At 38.0% G+C, this 5,241-nt stretch overlaps 1 protein-coding gene across 9 annotated transcripts in view; it reads left to right on the forward strand.

Annotated features, from left to right (window-relative positions):
• The window catches only part of LOC108693946 (CUGBP Elav-like family member 2), a 560,873-nt gene that overhangs the window by 162,497 nt on the left and 393,135 nt on the right, over positions 1–5,241 (forward strand). For 6 of the 9 annotated variants that reach the window (XR_001932057.1, XM_018203173.1, XM_018203175.1 and 3 more), the window contains exon 1: positions 2,653–3,067. The exons of 1 other annotated variant lie outside the window; for it this stretch is intronic. The gene's annotated coding sequence lies outside the window, so the exon portion shown is untranslated. Of the gene's footprint in view, positions 1–2,652; positions 3,068–5,241 lie in introns of those variants that run through there. 2 more of the 9 variants (XM_018203177.1, XM_018203178.1) reach the window with 1 other exon arrangement.

Here is a 5,241-nt window from a genome sequence, read left to right on the forward strand (position 1 = left end):
AAAATATTTAAGACTTTGAGCTAATCTATTTCTCATTTTAAGCATTAACATCGAAGAGACGAATCGATCGCTCTTGCTTGAACGGCATCGGCGACGTCTTTCGCAGCCAAACCCGGAACTCGGCATCAGTCAAGCTCGGCCGCGAACCTCAGAACGCGACTGCTGTTGCTTTGTGCGCCCAAGGAAACGCCGCCTGTTAACGGTGTTGCCACTCCAAAATTACGGCAAAGGCGACGCCGGATGAAAGCGGGAACGGCTCGAGGGCGCGGATGCATTAAACTGGGCGAACTTGCGACAGTCGTGACAAATGGCAACCATTCGTGGGTGCATAGTAACGTCATAATGGAACGCTCTTACTCCTCGTGCGCGCTACCAAAAACCGCCTACCGCATAATTACGGTTCTTTGTAATCTCTCTCGGTGGCCCACATCAGTTATCACGTAACCATCTTCAGCAACTTAAGACACTCGCGGATATGGACAATTGCCCTATGCAATTATATCTTGTTTCGGCCTCTTGTCTGATTGCTGTCGCACATACTCGTTACAAAGTTGTGTCATAAAATGCAAAGCGACTGGACGTTCTTTCGTCGCAACAGAAATTATCTGCGCCGGCAAGCGAACCATTCGCGAAATGGTTGAGAACTGTCGAGAGAACGGATACAGGGATTCTTTTGCTGTTCGGAGCCACCGCGACATGTTGCTACGTTTGGTAGCGTCAGCGTTTTTCCTCCGGGCGGTAACGACGACGAATGACGCGGTAGCGGAGTTAAGCGGCGAGCATGCGGCTTCTATCCCGAGAACGCTAACGTCGCTTCCCGCACGATGCAGTGGTTTCATTTACTCCGCCTCATTTCACGTAACTCGTTTGCATTCGCGATGATAGCACGAATATCGTTCTGACTCTTGTAGGAATATCGCATCCGTATTTATAACCGTATTATCATATTCATATAAACGCATAGTAGTCTCGTGATATTGTTATATTACATAATAAAATATTTATTATTTATGAAATAAAAAGAGATAACGTGCCATCTGTTAATAATTATCGCAATTAAAAGTTTTAGATGCATTTGTTATCATATAATATAGTAATATTAGTGTAATAATATTAGCCATGATAACAATATTAGTCATTGAAATAATTAAATTGATATAATTATAATGTGAGAGAGAAATAATATTTATATCTGTGTGTGTGCTCTAAGAAATATACATAAAAGTTGAATATCTCAAAAATAGAATACAAAAATCTAAAAACGAGATGTAAGATGTTTTAAAAATATTTAAAAGCTGTCTTAAAAGCATTTTACACGTATTTTTTAATAAAATGAAGAATTATTTTAAAACTGTAGATTTTTTTGTATTGTATTTGAAAATAATATTTGAAAATAAAAAGTTTTGCAACCATTAAGAAATTGGAGATTAGAAATTATTATAATAAATCAAAGTAAGAAAAAAAATGCAAGCCAATGTTGATATTGAATAGCAGTGTGTAACATTTATGTATATTATTAATAATTGTTACATTTCGACTACAATTTTGATCATCTTCAATATATCAGCGAAATAATAACAGATTCAAATGTTGAGCACATTACATTAAATTTCTATATGAACAAGGCGCTTTGTAGAACCGAAGATACCGCGAGTATAAAGTCAGAAGTAAACATTTGTGGATAAAAGTTTCAATCGTCTATTATATTTGGTATACAATACATTTTTTTAATATTAAAATTTAAATATTAAACGCACAATAGAATATCTCAATTCCATTTACAAACTACTAAAAAAACTTAAATTTGAATCAATTATAAGAAAATATTTTCATATTTTAATATATCTTTAAAAATAGAAGAGAATGAGATATGTAATATTGCTTTATGTTAAATTATTTCTTTTCTATTCATTATAAACAATAATCATAAACAATAATAGTCGAATCGCATTGCGACGTCCACCCTCGTGGTCGTAGCGACACCGAATGACGCGGTATCGGAGCTTTCGCGGCCTGGAAGAGACGTCAGGGGAATAGAATATCAACTCGGTGAGGGTGTAGGCGTCGCGCGAGTCAGTGGCGCTTCTGTGTTTTGGAGGGGCAGCGTCGCGGCGGCGGAGGCGGAGGTGGTGGCGGTGGCGGCGGCGGCAAAGCAGGGACGGACAGGCGCGAGGCGCCGTACCCGTGCTACCTCAGTCGACGTCAAGCCGTCGCGACGACGCGTGCGTATTCTGTTCTACTTCCGTATCACGGGACTCGCGAAGAGATCGCGTGTTCCGCGCGCGACGTGACTTGTCGAGCGTGTGCCCACCTGTTCGCGTCGACGGACGTGATCACGAAGGGCAGTCCCGGTGCGTTTCATGACAAGTGTGTCCTCCCCTCTTCCGATTGACCTCCCCTTGCTCTAAATAAGTGCTCGCGATTACTCCGAAATCATTCACGCGCGTAGCTGCGAGAATTATTCTAGGATATCGCGAAGAATACTCATTGACCTGCGTCGCGTTGAGGTCTTGATGAAAAGCACAACTGTTCAAATGTCTCGGTCGTTCCACGGTAAATAGAAGAATCGCCGAAGGGTACATAAAGTCTTCTGTGCATAACTGACTTGTGTTATTGTACCTTCATATCATCGTTCAACGAAGAACACGGCTCTGTTCGGGTGATCCATTAGTCAAATTTCTTTTGTGTTCGATTCATTTTCGATTCAACGAAGAGATTGTTATCGAAGACGAACTATCTCTATTGGTTTGTCATTGCGATATCGTTTTATTTGCCCAGTCATCCTTCCTGCGAAGGACACGACGGTGCTCCGATAATCCTGATAGTAATCGAGTAACGTATCGATTGATTCGCAAGATAATCATCGTGGAGGATTAAGAGCAGCTGGAATTCCCATCTAAACGTGATCACATGATTTGTAACGTGCCAATGTACCGTTGATACGTCGTCTAGTGAGAGCTGAAAGGAGAAATTCATCTTGAAAGAAGAAATTCACGAAGGAGGCGACGGTGCTTTGGAAAAGCTCGTTGATTACCAGTGAAAAACAGCTTTGGATTATGACTATTGGGTAGGTAGGCTATTAGCGATTCTATATTGTTTTGAGAGTTACAGTAAACGTGATTGAAGTCGTCTAGTCGATTCGATAAGCGTAATTGCAGACAGCTGTTTGGCTAAACATGTGCAGCGAGAGAAGTGTAAGCGTTTCCGAGTTATTCAGCGTGTCCGAATTCCTACATTCCATATCGTTCTATTAATGTGCGACATGGCTTTTACATCGTGCATTCCCTATGTTCGTCCAACGGTTTCCTACGTGACACGTGACATTTAACAGCGTTTAGCTCACGCTAGCGGTCTAATGTGACTTCAAAGTGGCGTACCGTATATTCGCTCCGTTACACATGAATTTCCAAATTTGCATCAATTGCAAATCATTGAATCTGTAGGAACATTAAGGGTTGGAAGAAGAAAAATCAAAATATTCCTTCTAAATATATATTAACGTACAGTAACACTAACATTATATCAATATTATAAATTCCTGTTCAACAATGTACCTAACTGTTACGTGTGTGTATGTATATTATATTACCTTTACATTGTTGAGTGGGAAATTATAATACTGATGTAATGTACTGAAATTTTGTGATTGAATATGAGCAAACCAGAAAATTTTGATCACATCAATCAGAATTCTGATTATCTCAACTATTAAAAAAATTATAATCGATTTAACCAGAAAATTCGGATTTTTGTCCGTTTTCAACTACAATTCCAATTAATACATCCAGTACACTTTTTCCAGTACACTATTACTTCGTGTTTAGCGGATATCGATTGCTATCATTTTCCTAATTTTCACATCGCAGCCAATCTTTTTTTTTTTTAAACGAAGCGTTTTTCCTACTAGGGAAAATTAGTTGACGGTTAAATTCGACGATATCTCGCCGAACACACGTCTTTTCATTCATGAAAATGTATGTCGCGCGTTGCATGCAGGAAAATTATCGGAGCTGCGTGGCGTCGACAATGCGTTTTGCATCACATTATTGTAGGAAAGTTTGACATAATAAACGAGGAAACGGTTAGCATTCGCGATTAAAAATCGCTGATTATATGCAAATCTTTGTTTACACGAGTGTCATCTTCCCGCGGAAATATTTTGCAACTTTATCGGAATATTTATGGACAATTTATGTTGAAATTGAACGAATGAACGGCTGATCTATTGATTATTAGTGTCCTTGAGCTCGCAAAGTGTGTGGAAAAGGCGCGCGCATTTCGCATGTGTTACTATTATTTCAAGTCTTTAAGTTGTTTGTAAAGGCCCATTCTGTCGAAACGTTGCGTTATTTCTTTTCTTCCTTTATATAATACTTATTAATAGTAAACGTCGCGCAATTGTTCGTGCAAATGTCGACGTTGACCTTCTCTACTTGATACGAGCGTTCGACGAGTTAGTTATTACTCAAAGTCGTATCGATTACGTCGCTGAATCGTTCGCTTCGTTATACGCTACATTAGACCTCGTCACGCGCGGTACACATCGACAATGTTAGAGTTATGAATGCGACGCATTCATGAATCAGGCACGCCGGGCATCGTGATGAACACGCATCTATAAGCCGTTTGTTTCGAAATTGGTATAATTTACATTTCGGTAATCTAATTGCTATGTATATTCCCATAAATATTAGTTTATAAAGATCTGACGTTTAACTGACTCTCTGTTTCTTTCTAATTCAATCTCTATAAAGGCTGGCGTGTGGTAATCAATGAAACATCAGTTAATTTTATAGAAACATTTGTGGCACGGAAATTAAAATGAACAGGTTTTAACAAATCTGTTGCCTTATTAATATATGAAAAACGAAAATGTATTATTAAGAACATTATTTCATTTTAATTTATAATTTTTAATTATTATAATTCTTAAAATCATATTTCGAAAGTTTAATAAATATAGCAAGTGAGCGCCTTTGTTTGTGTTATTACTCATCGTTAGGAGCTACAACAGACTATTAATTAAATATTAAGCACTCCAAGATAATCGCAATACTCAAAGTTTCATAGTGAGATCCTTAGTCACTTATAGACGGTATATATATATATATATATATGTTACGTTGAATTGTATATCTACTGGCTATAGTCACAACACTAATAGAAGTTTATGAGCTTTTTTGTTTAATAAGAAATCAATTATATTCATAAATCTTTATTATTTGATATTATATATTTTAA

This window comes from Atta colombica, unplaced genomic scaffold, assembly GCF_001594045.1.
Source record: "Atta colombica isolate Treedump-2 unplaced genomic scaffold, Acol1.0 scaffold111, whole genome shotgun sequence".
NCBI classification, from domain to species: Eukaryota; Metazoa; Arthropoda; class Insecta; order Hymenoptera; family Formicidae; genus Atta; species Atta colombica.